The following is a 17,298-nucleotide window of genomic DNA, read 5'->3' as shown; positions in this document are numbered from 1 at the left end:
ACATTCACAATAAAGGATTTATAGGAATGCGCCAAAATGACACTAACGGGAGTGCTTAATGTGAGTCAGCTCCAAAATCAGTCTCAAAGTAAGCATAACACAATGCAGGGTAGGTTCCCCAAAACGTAACCTCCCTTTCTTGTGAAAATCCAATCCTAATCCTGAGTTTTTTTATTTTAATTTTTTAAATACATATAAGGTTTTTAGTGCACCATGGACGAAGCCACTCTATGGTGCACCAACGATCCGCCATTACCGCCATCCAGGCTTCCTATTCTTGTTTAATTGACAGCCCCTACAATTTCAGAGCTGGTAATGATGACGTAGGTGCACCAAAGGTAGGCATCCTGTCCATGGTGCACCAAAAAACATATTTGCATAAGATAAAAAGAAAGGAATTTCTGAGGAACAGAGGACTAGATTTTAACAAGAAAGGTTGGTTATGTTTCCAGGCACTTACCCTATATGGCGGCATGTTTACGTTGAAACTGATTTTGGAGGTGACAGACTTCCTTTAATGTAATGTATGTACTTAAAGGAATGCATTTAAGGGGGCGTTACTTTAAGGGGGTCTCCACTTTGTTCAATATACAAATTTGTTAGAAAGATCCTGTGGCTGTAATCTGAGGGGAAACTTGGCATCAAATCTTAAATTTCCTTACAGCACCACCTTATGTCAAAAGAAGCAGTGTATGGTCAGAGTGGGTCCTCAGGGGGGTGCTCTTTGTATACAAAGGTCTTAAATGAGGGTCTGCCTTTTTTTAAGTCACAGAGCGGCACGCAGCAGCCGCAGCAACACACACTGAGCTACGAGACCCTGGTGTATTTAAATCTCATTTAGCATGTCTTTCAGAAAAGTTTATCCTGGGATTCGAACTCGCAACCTTTCACATCAGAGGCAAGGCATTTACCCACACAGCTATGACAGCTGTATAACCAGTTACTTAAAAAAATAAATAAAAAAAATAAGACTTCTACTGTAGGTAACTTTGATACCTAGTGTACATACACATGACAGCTGCCCCAGCACAATGTGTATGGATGTAGCAGAGCTGGGTGTGTTGGGGCAACTGTCATGTGTATGGTTGTACACTAGGTATCAAAGTTATCTACAGTAGAAGTCTTATATATATTTTTTTAAGTAACTGGCTATACAGCTCTCACAGCTGTGTGGGTAAGTGCTTTGCCTCTGATACATGGGTTCAAATCCCATCATAAACTTTTCTGAAAGACAGGCTAAATAAGAACACGAGCACCAAATCTTCAACACTAGAGGCTGGTGGGAACACAGGCCGGAAGAGGAAGAGGCCTGCATCGCATCGCTGACATGGAGGTAAGTATAAAAGTTTTTTTGTTTTTTTTTTAAATACCAGACTGTTACTTTACTGCCACTGGAGGGGGGCATGGGGGCTATTGGCGCCATGATACTGGCACATGGAGGGGGGAGGAGAGAGGCACTTGATACTGGCACATTAGGGGGCAGGGGGAGAGGATGGCACTATGATATTGGCACATGGGGGGGCAAGAAATGGACATGAATCATGAGGGGCAGAAATGTAAAATGAGGGTGGGGGCAAGAAATGGATATGAATCATGAGGGGCAGAAATGTGAAATGATGGGGGGGCAAGAAATGGACATGAATCATGAGGGGCAGAAACGTGAAATGATGGTCGGGGGGCAAGAAATGGACATGAATCATGAGGGGCAGAAATGTGAAATGATGGGGGGGGGGGCAAGAAATGGATTAGAATCATGAGGGGCAGAAATGTGAAATGATGGGGGGGCAAGAAATGGACATGAATCATGAGGGGCAGAAATGTGAAATGATTGGGGGGGCAAGAAATGGACATGAATCATGAGGGGCAGAAATGTGAAATGATGGTGGGGGGCAAGAAATGGATATGAATCACGAGGGGCAGAAATGTGAAATAATGGGGGGCAAGAAATGGACATGAATCATGAGGGGCAGAAATGTGAAATGATGGGGGGGGGGGGGGGGGGGCAAAAAATGTAGATCCGCTTGTGTTGACAAAAATCCTTGCACCGGCCCTGGTCGTGGCTTCATTGCCAGACTATATTCATCCACCCACTATCGAGTGTGTCCCCTTGTTAGAGTCTCATGTAAGTACTGTAGGGTGGGGAAAAAACACAAATGCATTGTATGGAAATTACTAATGCATCTTTAATTCATATTCTGGATCGTTTTCTAAATTATTGAAGCCACCACCCCACTTGGCGCTCCCATCCAAAAAATGTCTGCAGATAGAGGAGCATGTTCCTAAACACATCATCATGCCTCCTCCAATTTAACACAGTGCACTTGACTCCTGATTTCAAGGCCTATGCATGCACAAATCCCAGGTTCACTGGGGAAGGGGAATTTATCATTCCCCCCAACCCTAGTCTTTTGGCATCAAAAAAAAGTAAAAAACACCATTGTGCCTAAATTTAGATGCATGTGGCATTTCTACACTGCCCTTTCCTGAAAAGGGGGCAGGGTGAGGACAGGGGCCAGCGGGCCAGTTTTCTGGCGTAAAAGAAGACTGTACTCTACGTCAGCTATGAACTGGCATAGATTTCAGTTTAGGTGCATGGACTGCCAGAGGATGTGCCTAATTTACAGGGACTTGAAAAAGTATTCATATCCTTTAAACTTAGGGCTCTTTCACACTTGCGTTATTGTCTTCCGGCATAGAGTTCCGTCGTCGGGGCTCTATGCCGGAAGAATCCTGATCAGGATTATCCTAATGCATTCTGAATGGAGAGAAATCCGTTCAGGATGCATCAGGATGTCTTCAGTTCCGGAACGGAACGTTTGTTGGCCGGAGAAAATACTGCAGCATGCTGCGCTTTTTGCTCCGGCCAAAAATCCGGAACACTTGCCGCAAGGCCGGATCAGGAATTAATGCCCATTGGAAGGCATTGATCCGGATCCGGCCTTAAGCTAAACGTTGTTTCGGCGCATTGCCGGAGCCGACATTTAGCTTTTTCAGAGTGGTTACCATGGCTGCCGGGACGCTAAAGTCCTGGCAGCCATGGTAAAGTGTAGCGGGGAGCGGGGGAGCAGCATACTTACCGTCCGTGCGGCTCCCCGGGCTCTCCAGAGTGACGTCAGGGCGCCCCAAGCGCATGGATCACGTGATCGCATGGATCACGTGCTCCATGCGCATGGGGCGCTCTGACGTCATTCTGGAGCGCCCCGGGAGCCACACGGACTGTAAGTATACCGCTCCCCTGCTCCCCGCTCCTACTATGGCAACCAGGACTTTAATAGCGTCCTGGGTGCCATAGTAACACTGAAAGCATTTGGAAGACGGTTCCGTCTTCAAATGCTTTCAGTACACTTGCGTTTTTCCGGATCCGGCGGGCACCTCCGGCAACGGAAGTGCATGCCGGATCCCAACAACGCAGTGTGAAAGAGGCCTTATCCACATTTTTTCACATTGGATAGACCAACACAAAGTAGCAAGTATGTGTGAAATGAAAAGAAAACGATACATGGTTTTGAAAATTTTTAATAAATAAAAATCTGAAAAGCGTGGCGTGCATTTGTATTCAGTCCCCTGTACTCTGATATCCCTACATAAAATCCCGTGTGACTAATTACCTTCAGAAGTCACGTAATTAGTAAATAGAGTCCACTTGTGAGTAATTTCTCAGGATAACTACAGTTGTTCTGTAAAGGTCTCAGAGGTTTTTGAGAATATTATTGAGCAAACAGCATCATGAAGTTGTGGAGAAGTGTAAAGGTAGGTTAGTTTATAAAAAAATATCCCAAGCATTAAACATCTCGAGGAGCACTGTTCAATCCATCATCCAAAAATGGAGGGGCACATCTGCAAACCGGCAAAGACATGGCCTCCACCTTAACTGACAGCCCAGGCAAGGAGAGCACCAATTAGGGAAGCAGCCAAGAAGCCTATGGTTATTCTGGAGGAGCTGCAGAGATCCACAGATCTCCTCCTGGGAGAATCTGTCCACAGGGCAACTACCGCGTTTCCCCGAAAATAAGACCTAGCCCTATTTTGCAGGGTTTTGGGAGTAGGGCTTAAATATAAGCCCTACTCCAAAAATAAGCCCTAGATGAATTTTTTATTTATGGATTCAGTAGCGCTTACTAATGGCTCCTGAGCTGCCAGGGCGGGCGGGCAGGACCTCGGCACTCTCCCAGCTGATCGGAGGCGGGCAGGAGTTACAGTACAGCAGCGCAGGCTACCAACACTTAGCCTTCAGTGAAGCCGCTAGCCCGCACATACATTGCGGCTGGCGGCTTCACTAAATACAAAATTATGCCGGCAGCTGCGCTTCCATCTACGGTACCGAGCGGGTACATCGCTGGGCGGGCTGGACGGCTTCTCTACCCTGTACTGCAGCCAGCCCGCACGTTCTAACTTACCCGTACCATAGCTGAATGAGGCAGCAGGAGGATGTCCTTCTCCTCTCTGCTGCCTGGAGTTGGAGGTGCTGATTGGTGGTGAGCGCGTCCTGCTCCCTCCCCCGCCTCCACCAATCAGCAGCCTGTCATCTCTTGCACCAGATCTCCCTGGTAACATACCGTACACATTGCTGCCTAGGGGCTCAGGGGCAGTGTACGTACGGTACCAGAAAGAAATGTGGCATTGCCTGCCAGAGTACTGTACCGGTATCATACCGTAGTACTGTGCCACCCACTGTGATTATACTGTATTTAAATAAATAAGCCCTAACCCTATTTTCGGAGAAAAAATTTATATAAGACCCTGTCTTATTTTCAGAGACACACGGTATTTTATTGATGACATTTTGAATGTACAGACATACCGTGAGGAGATCCTGAAGGCCCATTGTTGTGCCATTCATCCACGACCACCACCTCATGTTGCAGCATGATAATGCACGGCCCCATATTGCAAGGATCTGTACACAATTTCTGGAAGCTGAAAACATCCCAGTTCTTGCATGGCCAGCATACTCACCGGACAGGTCACCCATTGAGCATGTTTGGGATGCTCTGGATCGGCGTATACGACAGTGTGTTCCAGTTCCTGCCAATATTCTGCAACTTCGCAGAGCTATTGAAGAGGAGTGGACCAACATTCCACAGGCTACAATCAACAACCTGATCAACTCTAAGAGACGGAGATGTTCTGCACTGCGTGAGGCAAATGGTGGCCACACCAGATACTGACTGGTTTTCTGACTCCCCCCCCCCCTTCCTCCCAGTAAGGCAAAACTGTACACATTTCAGAGTGGTAGTCTAAGGCACACCTGTGCAATATTCATGCTGTCTAATCAGCACCTTGATATGCCACACCTGTGAGGTGGGATGGATTGTCTCGGCAAAGGAGAAGTGCTCACTAACACAGATTTAGACAGATTTGTGAATAATATTTGAGAGTAATGGGTCTTTTGTGTACAGTCGTGGCCAAAAGTTTTGAGAATGACACAAATATTAGTTTTCACAAAGTTTACTGCTAAACTGCTTTTAGATCTTTGTTTCAGTTGTTTCTGTGATGTAGTGAAATATAATTACACGCACTTCATACGTTTCAAAGGCTTTTATCGACAATAACATGACATTTATGCAAAGAGTCAGTATTTGCAGTGTTGGCCCTTCTTTTTCAGGACCTCTGCAATTCGACTGGGCATGCTCTCAATCAACTTCTGGGCCAATTCCTGACTGATAGCAACCCATTCTTTCATAATCACTTCTTGGAGTTTGTCAGAATTAGTGGGTTTTTGTTTGTCCACCCGCCTCTTGAGGATTGACCACAAGTTCTCAATGGGATTAAGATCTGGGGAGTTTCTAGGCCATGGACCCAAAATGTCAACGTTTTGGTCCCCGAGCCACTTAGTTATCACTTTTGCCTTATGGCACGGTGCTCCATCGTGCTGGAATATGCATTGTTCTTCACCAAACTGTTGTTGGATTGTTGGAAGAAGTTGCTGTTGGAGGGTGTTTTGGTACCATTCTTTATTCATGGCTCTTGTTTTTGGGCAAAATTATGAGTGAGCTCACTCCCTTGGATGAGAAGCAACCCCACACATTAATGGCCTCAGGATGCTTTACTGTTGGCATGACACAGGACTGATGGTAGCGCTCACCTTTTCTTCTCCGGACAAGCCTTTTTCCAGATGCTCCAAACAATCGGAAAGAGGCTTCATGGGAGAATATAACTTTGCCCCAGTCCTCAGCAGTCCATTCACCATACTTTCTGCAGAAGATTATTCTGTCCCTGATGTTTTTTTTTGGAGAGAAGTGGCTTCTTTGCTGCCCTTCTTGACACCAGGCCATCTTCCAAAAGTCTTCGCATCACTATGCATGCAGAAGCGCTCACACCTGCCTGCTGCCATTCCTGAGCAAGCTCTGCACTGGTGGCACTCCGATCCCGCAGCTGAATCCTCTTTAGGAGACGATCCTGGCGCTTGCTGGACTTTCTTGGTCGCCCTGAAGCCTTCTTAACAAGAATTGAACCTCTTTCCTTGACGTTCTTGATGATCCTATAAATTGTTGATTGAGGTGCAATCTTAGTAGCCACAATATCCTTGCCTGTGAAGCCATTTTTATGCAACGCAATGATGGCTGCACGCGTTTCTTTGCAGGTCACCATGGTTAACAATGGAAGAACAATGATTTCAAGCATCACCCTCCTTTTAACATGTCAAGTCTGCCATTTTAACCCAATCAGCCTGACATAATGATCTCCAGCCTTGTGCTCGTCAACATTCTCACCTGAGTTAACAAGACGATTACTGAAATGATCTCAGCAGGTCCTTCAATGACAGCAATGAAAAGCAGTGGAAAGGTTTTTTTGGGATTAAGTTAATTTTCATGGCAAAGAAGGACTATGCAATTCATCTGATCACTCTTCATAACATTCTGGAGTATATGCAAATTGCTATTATAAAAACTTAAGCAGCAACTTTTCCAATTTCCAATATTTATGTAATTCTCAAAACTTTTGGCCACGACTGTATATAGAAAATGTTTCAGATCTTTGAATTCAGCTCATGCTAAATGGGAGCAAAACCGAAAGTGTTGCGTTTATATTTATGTTCAGTGTAGTATACTGTAGTATGGCAAGAAGGGGGGTGGGGGGCCTTATATACTGGCACATTATGGGGGGGCACTGTGGGAGCCCTATATACTGGCACATTATGGGAGTTCTATGGAGAAGGGGGGAGCACTATGGGGGCATCTACTGGGGGGCCCTATATACTGGCACATTATGGGGGTCACTATAGAGAAGGGGGGAAGAAGCACTATGGGGCCATCTATTGGGGGCCCTATATACTGGCACATTACATAGGTACTATGGAGAAGGGGGGAGCACTAAGGGGGCATCTACTGGGGGCCCTATATACTGGCACGCATTATGGGGGGCACTAGGGAGAAGTGGGAGGGAAAGGAGCACTATGGGGGCATCTACTGGGGGGTCTATACACTGGAGCACTATGGGGGGACACTGGGGGCATTATATAGGGGAATTTAATACTGGCACCCATTTTGGTGCCACTATGAGGAGGGGGGAGAGGAGCATTATAGGGGCATCTATGTGAGGTAGTCTATAGGGGAATTTTATACTGGCACACTATGGAGGGCACTATGGGGACTAGGGAGGAGCACTATGGGGGCATCTTCTGCGGGCACTATATAGGAGTATTTTATACTGGCACAAAATTCTAGGGGCACTATGGGCACCTAAGCTCAACTGGGGGCACTAAGTGTTTTTTTGTAGTGGCACACAGTACAAGTCATTCAAACACATGAGGGCACTCTAGGGAAATTGGCTCTACTGGCAGTGTTTTTTTTTACTGCCAGAAAACGGGGCATTTTTTGTACTGGCGCACATTATAAGGAGGTGTTTTTCTACTGTCACACATTATAAAGAGAATTACTACTACCAGGGGCTTTATGGTGGCCTTTATTGCAACTGGGGGATTATGATAGCATTTTTACTTCTGGGACACAATTACTGTTAGGGGAACTGTAGGGGCACTATTACTACTAAGTGCACTCTTGCACAGAATTATTACTATTGTTGGGATTTTGGGGAGCACTGTTACTGTGGAGGCACCCTGGCACAGTATCCGCTTAGCACAGTTCTTTTTGGGGGACATCATGTTTACACGATTATTGTCAGGGGCACTATTTGCTGGGTACATTTATTTTTAGGGCATTGTGTTCAAATAATTATTGAAGGGGGCACTATCTGTGTGTAACTAGTATTTTCAGGGGGTTTATCTGTTCCTGCAGTATAGTATTGGGGAGTACAGCATCTCAGTATCGGGGGTGCATGATGAGATGCTGAGAAGGTGGGAGGATGATGGGAAACTAAGATGTCTGTCTGTCAAACTCTGCAGAGATGAGAGATGGCTGAAAGAAATCATCATGGCGGTCTGTTCTGAATGGAGAAGATGAAGAAAGAGAACATCTACATTGTCAGGGATATAAACCAAATGCTTTATATAAAAGAAAGGATCAAAGGAAAAATTTCAAAGGGAATTGATTCTAGAGGTGGACATATAAAACACCACAAATTTTTTTTACTGTGCAATCAGTAAAACATGAAACAAGCGTGTATGAAAAAATATAAAATATTTATTATACAATAACTTAGAATACAATCAAAGCTTAATCAATATAAAATTCAATAATATGCAATAACACGCAGTAATATGTAGTGCCCTAAATTCGCCACTAGATGGCTCTAGCATAAATACCAGCGTTCCTTATTACCTCTTAAACATAAAAGGTAATACAACCGTCTTGACCACAATTATGAGATATACTCTCAGTTGACACAGTAAACTCGATAGTGATTAGCAGGGGCGGATTAAGTGCATGATAGGCCCGGGGCTGTCTACCCAACTTGGGCCCCTCCCTCAATTTTAGTTTAGTCTTTTTTGCATGAAGAGGCCGCGGTGCTTCATGAGCGCCACAGTCTCTTCCTAGGCCATATGACATCTTCAGACAAAAAAAAAGTACCCCAAATTACCCCAAATTGGGTCCTAAACTGAAAAATTTGGTCACCAAATTTAAAATACATATAATTATAATAAAAAAGACATGGAGAATACAGCACCACATACCTCTTACATCCAGTGACATCTCCTGTCATGTAGAACTTCTCTTTCCTCTTCTCCTCCATTTGACCCAGACCACCATGGCTAATAGACATAATTGGAGTAATTTATAAAAACTGGTGTAAAGTAGAACTGGATTTCCAAAAGAGCTCTCAAAAATGAATGGTGGAACTTGATTGGCTGCTGTGGGCAACTAAGCCAGTTTTGCTTTACAACAATTTGATAAATTACCCCAAATGTTCCTATAGTGTCCACAGCAGCTATAATGTCCCCTAGAGTGCCCCCAGTAATAATAACACCCTATATTGTGCTACAGACAATAATCCCTGTACAGTGTCCCCAAAAATAATAGAATTGCCCCTACAGTGCTTCCCCAATAGCAACACCCCATATAGTAATTTCCACCACACTGCCCCTACATAGTAATCCCATCCCCCATAGTAATTTCCCCCAAACTGCCCCATATAGTAGTTTGCCCCCACACAGTAATTTCCCCTACATAGTAATTTGCCCCACACTGCCCCTACATAGTAATTTCCACCACACTGCCCCCACATAGTAATTTCCCCCACACTGCCGAATATAGTAATTTTCCCCCACATAGCAATTTCCCCACACTGTCCCCACATAGCAATTTACCCGCACTGTCCCCACATAGTAATTTCCCCCACACTACCCCCACACAATAGTTCCCCCCACACTGCCCCCACATAGTAATTTGCCCCCACACTGCCCCATATAGTAATTTGCCCCCACACTGCCCCATATAGTAATTTGCCCCCACATAGTAGTCCATCCCATAATAATTTGGCACCACACAGCCCCCACATTTCCCCCCCGATGTACTCGATGTCTCTTCACTAATATGTCCTCCTGTGTGTCCCCCCCACATGTCCCCCAAAGTAGGCACATTAAATAAAAAAATTTAAAAAAAATTAAGGATTCAGCCCTATTTCACCTTAAGGACTTGGTCATTTTTTGCAAATCTCACCAGTGTCACTTTAAGTGGTGATAACTTTAAAACGCTTTGACTTATCCAGGCCATTCTGGGATTGTTATTTCGTCACATATTGTACTTCATGACACTGGTAAAATAGCTAATTTCCAAGTTTCAATTTCTCTACTTCTATAATACATAGTAATACCTCCAAAAATAGTTATTACTTTACATTCCCCATATGTCTACTTCATTTTTGGAAACAAGTAAATAGAAAATCCACAGCACTCCTCAGTTCTGGTGAAAAAGCCGGTTACTTTATTGGTAACAGCAGCATATAGAAAGCAACGTTTCAACCATCTCTGGTCTTTCTCAAGCTAGAGAAAGACCAGAGATGGTTGAAACGTTGCTTTCTATATGCTGCTGTTACCAATAATGTAACCAGCTTTTTCACCAGAACTTAGGAGTGCTGTGGATTTTCTATTTATTTGTAACCTTATGGGACCCCCAGCCAGGATCCCCATCCGCAGGCAGCATCTAATCTATTTTTCTACTGACAACTGTCCCCAGATTGGGACCTGGAGTGCTGCTTAACCCAATTTTTTTTGTCTACTTCATGATTGGATCATTTTGGGAATGATATTTTATTTTTTGGGGATGTTACAAGGCTTAGAAGTTTAGAAGCAAATCTTGAAATTTTTCAGAACTTTTCAAAAACTGAATTTTTAGGGACCAGTTCAGGTCTGAAGTCACTTTGCGAGGCTTACATAATAGAAACCACACAAAAAAGACCCCAGTCTATAAACTACACCCCTCAAGGTATTCACAACTGATTTGACAAACTTTGTTAACCCTTTAGGTGTTCCACAAGAATTAATGGAAAATAGAGATACAATTTCAAAATTTCACTTTTTTGGCAGATTTTCCATTTTAATAATTTTTTTACAGTTACAAAGCAAGGGTTAACAGCCAAACCAGACTCAATATTTATGGCCCTGATTCTGTAGTTTACAGAAACACCCCATATGTGGTCGTAAACCGCTGTACAGGCACACGGCAGGGCGCAGAAGGAAAGGAATGCCATACGGTTTTTGGAAGGCAGATTTTGCTGGACTTTTTTTTTTGACACCATGTCTCATTTGAAGCCCCCCTGATGCACCCCTAGAGTAGAAACTCCATAAAAGTGACCCCATCTAAGAAACTACACCTCTCAAGGTATTCAAAACAGATTTTACAAACATTGTTAACCCTTTAGGTGTTCCACAAGAATTAATGGAAAATAGAGATACAATTTCTAAATTTCACTTTTTTGGCAGATTTTCCATTTTAATATTTTTTTTTAATTTTACAAAGCAAGGGTTAACAGCCAAACAAAACTCAATATTTATGACCATGATTCTGTAGTTTACAGAAACACCCCATACGTGGTCGTAAACCGCTGTACAGGCACACGGCAGGGCGCTGAAGGAAAGGAATGCCATACAGTTTTTGGAAGGCAGATTTTGCTGGACTGTTTTTTTTTACACCATGTCCCATTTGAAGCCCCCCTGATGCAACCATAGAGTAGAAACTCCATAAAAGTGACCCCATCTAAGAAACTACACCCCTCAAGGTATTCAAAACTGATTTTACAAACGTCGTTAACCCTTTTGGTGTTCCACAAGAGTTATTGGCAAATGGAGATGAAATTTCAGAATTTCAATTTTTTGGCAAATTTTCCATTTTAATCCATTTTCCCCAGTAACAAAGCAAGGGTTAACAGCCAAACCAAACTCAATATTTATGGCCCTGATTCTGTAGTTTACAGAAACACCCCATATGTGGCCGTAAACCGCTGTACGGGCACACGGCAGGGCGCAGAAGGAAAGGAATGCCATACGGTTTTTGGAAGGCAGATTTTGCTGGACTGTTTTTTTTTGACACAATGTCCCATTTGAAGCCCCCCTGATGCACCCCTAGTGTAGAAACTCAAAAAAAGTGGCTCCATTTTAGAAACTACGGGATAGGGTGGCAGTATGGTTGGTACTATTTTAGGGCACATATGATTTTTGGTTGCTCTATATTACACTTTTTGTGAGGCAAGATAACAAGAAATAGCTGTTTTGGCACCGTTTTTATTTTTTGTTATTTACAACAATCGATCATGTGATATTTTTATAGACCAGGTTGTCACGGATGCGGCGATACCTAATGATGTAAGGTGACAAAAAATGGTTTATTTTGCACAGTTTTTATTAAAAAAATTTTACGGTGTTCATCTGAGAGGTTAGGTCATGTGATATTTTTATAGAGCCGGTCGATACGGATGCGGCGATACCTAATATGTATACTTTTTTTTATTTATGTAAGTTTTACACAATAATATCATTTTTGAAACAAAAATAAAATCATGTTCTAGTGTCTCCATAATCTGAGAGCCATAGTTTTTTCAGTTTTTGGGCGATTATCTTAGGTAAGGTCTCATTTTTTGCGGGATGAGATGACGGTTTGATTGGCACTATTTTGGGGTGCATCTGACTTTTTGATCGCTTGCAATTACACTTTTTGTGATGTAAGGTGAGAAAAAATTGTTTATTTAGCACAGTTTTTATTTTTTTTTTTTTACGGTGTTCATCTGAGGGGTTAGGTCATGTGATATTTTTATAGAGCCGGTCGATACGAATGCGGCGATACCAAATATGTATACTTTTTATTTATTTATTTAAGTTTTACACAATAACAGCTATTTAAAAAAAAAAAAAGATGTTTTAGTGTCTCCATATTCTGAGCCATAGTTTTTTTTATTTTTTGGGCGATTGTCTCAGGTAGGTGCTCATTTTTTGCGGGATTAGGTGACGGCTATATTGGTATTATTTTGGTGGGCAAACGCCTTTTTGATCGCTTGCTGTTGTACTTTTTGTGATGTAAGGTGACAAAAAAATGTTTATTTAGCACAGTTTTTATTTTTTACGGTGTTCATCTGAGGGGTTAGGTCATGTGATATGTTTATAGAGCCGGTCGTTACGGACGCGGTGATACTTAATATGTATACTCCCCCCCCCCCCTCCCTATTTTTTACCTTTTTTAACTTTATTTGGGGAAAATGATGTTTTTGTTTATTTTTACTTAAAACTTTTAATTTTTTGGGGGGAAAACTTTATTGTTTCAACTTTTTTTTCACTTTATTTTTTGTCCCACTTTGGGACTTGAACTTTTGGGGGTCTAATCCTTTACAATGCATTCCAATACTTCTGTATTGGAATGCATTGGCTGTATGACTAATACTGTGTGTATTACTCATACAGCTTCCGGCCTGTGAGATCCAGGGGGCTGGATCTCACAGGCTCTTCACCGGAAGGCAGCGCGATGCCTTCCTTAGACATCGCGCTGCCTTCCATGCCATCGGGTCCCCCCTACAGCTGCATGGGAACCCGATGGCACCGCCGCAACCGCTGAATTGACCTGCGGTTTGTGGCGATTTACTGATACGGGGGGGTCACATGACACCCCCCCCCCCGGCGTTGTGACAGGATGCCCGCTGAATGATTTCAGCGGGCATCCTGTTCCTATTAACTAGGGATCGACCGATTATCGGCCGATATTGAGGATTTTGAACGTTATCGGTATCGGCATCTATTTTGCCGATATACCGATAACGTATTGGGAACACAGATCACGCTGCTCTCAGCGCGTTCTGTGTTCCCTCCGCAGCACAGGGGAGAAGGAAGCAGTGTCTCCTCCCCCTGTGATGCTGCTGCCGCTGCCAATGGCAGGAGAGGAGACAAGAGGAGGGGAGGGGCTGTGGCCGCTGCGCCACCAATGAAGATGAGTCTTTCATTAATTCATATACAGGAGGCGGGAGCTGGCTGCAGAATCACATAGCCGGCTCCCGACCTCTATGAACGGCAGCTGCGGTCCGTGGTAGTTAACCCCTTAGGTGCCGCGGATCGCAGCTACCGCTCATAGAGGTCGGGAGCCGGCTATGTGACTCTGCAGCCAGCTCCCGCCTCCTGTATGTGAAAGAGAGGTATCTTCATTGGTGGCGCAGTGCGCCCCCCCCCCTCAAGCCCCCTAGTATTAATCATTGGTGGCGCAGTGCGCCCCCCCCCCCTCCCAATAGTAAAAACATTGGTGGCGCAGTGCGCCCCCCCCCCCCAGTATTAATCGTTGGTGGCAGTGGCCACAGGATCCCCTCTCGCCTGCTCCTCCGATCGGTGCCCCAGCTGTGTAATCCTGGGGCTCCGATCGGTTACCATGGCAGCCAGGACGCTATTGAAGCCCTGGCTTCCATGGTAAGCTCCATGCTGCTGTGTGCACAGAGCAGCAGGGACAGTGTGAGCTCCTATTCACCCTGATAGAGATCTATCAGGGTGAATAGGACAAGGGTTCTAGTCCCTAAGGGGGCTAAAAGTTAGTAAAAAAATAAAAAACACAAAAATATTAGGTATAAATGAAAAAGATTTACAAAAAAAATAAAATAATAATACACGTTAACAATAAACATTAATTTTCAGCAGATTTGTGTTTCCCTCAAAAATAAAAATACCCAGAATATCGGTATAAATTATCGGCTATCGGCCTGAAAGTTGACAAATTATCGGTATCGGTATCGGCCCTAAAAAATCAATATCGGTCGATCCCTACTATTAACCCCCGCCGTGCCGCAATGTCTGTTTAAAGTTAGGACGTACTGGTACGCCCTAAGTCCCTAAGGGGTTAAAGCTAAATACTCACCTATGTCCAGGGCCAGGCGCTTGCTTGCAGTGGAAGGCAGGATGAGGCAGGCGTGCACACGTCACAGTGCTGCGTCCTGGCACAGGCACGCAATGACGTCATCACGCCCGCCTGCACCGGGATTTCACTACCGCATAGGCCTCAGGCCTATTAGGCCTGAAGCCTATGGCGGTGATCGGCGACGGGACAGGGAGCTATGCGCTCCCATGCCCCGCCGCAGTATGTGGGCGTTCGGGTCGGCGTTGGGCCCCCCAGCGGTGCTGGGCCCGGGGCTGCCGAACCGAATGTCCCTATTGTAATCCGCCACTGGTGATTAGGGTAGATACGAACCCTTGCTCTGCTCGAACTATGACCAATCTCGGATATCGGGTAGTATTGCAACACAACTTAAATTATCAGGCCTGATATTGACTATGGAATGTGAATATTCTAATCAGAGAGTTTCTCCGATATCAATAGTAGATCTTTTATTCAGTAATATGCATCTTTACTAAATAGTGATAATATTGATGTTGCACTTTTACTCACAAATTTTTTATTAGAAAATCAGAGCATACAACATCTTCCATAGTGTCACAGTACAATGAAATACAATATAATTTGCGCATCACAGTACAGACTCATAAAATAGAAGACATTGGATGAGAAGTTTACACTTATATAAGAAGAAACAAGGCCGTGAAGAGACGGCCAACAAATAGTAATTAAAACTGCACCACATTTAAAATCAATTAGTAGAAATGAAATATCTAACTCAGATCCGGTAAAGAAGGATAGTTTCTGGATATGTACGATGCCCATTTTTGCCACCTGACGCTAACACAAGACAACCGGCATAGTTTTTTCGAAGTCAGTAGTTCCATGCCATAATTATAGTGGACTTTAGCAATGATTTCTGGTATGGCTGGGAGTTCCCTGCTCTTCCACCTCTTAGCTATTGCAACTCTCGTTACCGTTAGTATATGAAAAGCAATAGTTAGGTCTGCTATACTTAAACATTCCAGCCCCAAGGAGAGCAAAGCTATTTCCGGGGAGAATGGGAGTGCCACCCCAATTACAGCATCTACAAGTGACAATATGTTGGACCAGAAACGGTGAACAGTGGGACAAGTCCACCAGATGTGCAGTAAGCTTCCAGTGGCTGATAGGCATCGCCAACAAACATTCAAGGTAGTTGGGTATATAATGGATAGGCGATAAGGGGTGTAATACCACCTATAAAGGAGTTTTCTTGAGGCTTCTAGGTGGCTGACACATTTCGAGGTTCTAGCGCTGAGGGAGAATACGAAGGCCCATTGTGCTGGCGTGAAAGTTTTATTTAGGTCTTTCTCCCATTTAATCTGGAACGGGAATTTTGATATAGTAACCGAGAGTTGTAACCCCCTATAAGCCTCAGAAATACCTCCTTTCCGTATCAGAGGGTTCTGGAAAAATACAGCAAACACAGAGGATTTAGAGGAATGCGTAATGTTCTTAGATGCTAGAAGGTGACGTAATTGAAGATATTTATAAAAATCAGACCACTGGATTTGATACCGCTCTCTTAACTCTGTGAATGATATCAGGGCTCCATTAGAAAAAATTTGAGACACTGAAAGGATCCCTTTAGATTCCCATTGTGAGAAATCAGTATCCGGCAAGCAAGCACTGAAAGCTGACAACGGAGCATCTATAATCCTGAATGGAAGAATTTTCGCTATAAGGGGACATTTGGTCCACAAAGACATTCCAGCCTGAATAGTGACCGATGGAGATCGAGGAGGTGTTTTGGAGAGTATTCCTTGCCAAAGTAAATGCTGCAATGAGGGTGCACGAGTTAACCTAGATTCCATATGTACCCATTTTTTTGCGGTGTCATTAATCCACCAGCTTTTGAGTTGGTCGAGCACAGTAGCTTGGTAATAGGTAAAAAGGCACGGACACCCCAGCCCCCCCAGCTTAACAGGCCTGTATAGGATATCTGCCGCCACTCTCGCCCTCTGTTTTTTCCATATAAATTGCAATATAAGGGCTTGAAGCGAGGCAATATATCTGCGTGGCACAATGACAGGCAGGTTCCTAAATAAGTACAGAATCTTAGGCAAAAGGAACATTTTGGTCGCTGTAATTCGGCCCACCCAAGAGAGAGGGTATTGCGAATAAGCCAAAGTGTCATTTTTAATTTGAGTGATGATAGCATTATAGTTAACTGACTGGAGGTTACTAAGGGGGAACGTGAGGGTGATACCCAAGTAAGGAATACTACCTTCTGCCCATTTGAAAGGGAACTCAGCTGAGATGGCACCTTTAGTATCTGACGAGAGCCACATTCCTAACATAAGCGATTTGTGAGAGTTAATTTTATAGTAGCTCACCCGACTAAATTGATCGATGATATCTGAAACAGCTACTAAGGAGGATAAGGGGTCTATAACTGAAATAATGACGTCGTCCGCAAAAAGACCTATTTTATGCTCTGTTTTGCCAATAGTGATACCCTTAATATTTGGGGACAGCCTGATTCGATGAGCTAGAGGTTCCATCAACAGAGCAAATAGGAGGGGAGAAAGGGGACACCCCTGCCTAGTGCCATTAGTGATCA

Source organism: Bufo bufo, chromosome 1, assembly GCF_905171765.1.
Source record: "Bufo bufo chromosome 1, aBufBuf1.1, whole genome shotgun sequence".
Taxonomy (NCBI): domain Eukaryota; kingdom Metazoa; phylum Chordata; class Amphibia; order Anura; family Bufonidae; genus Bufo; species Bufo bufo.
The sequence above is the reverse complement of the archived record's forward strand: the minus strand, read 5'-3'. Positions refer to the sequence as shown.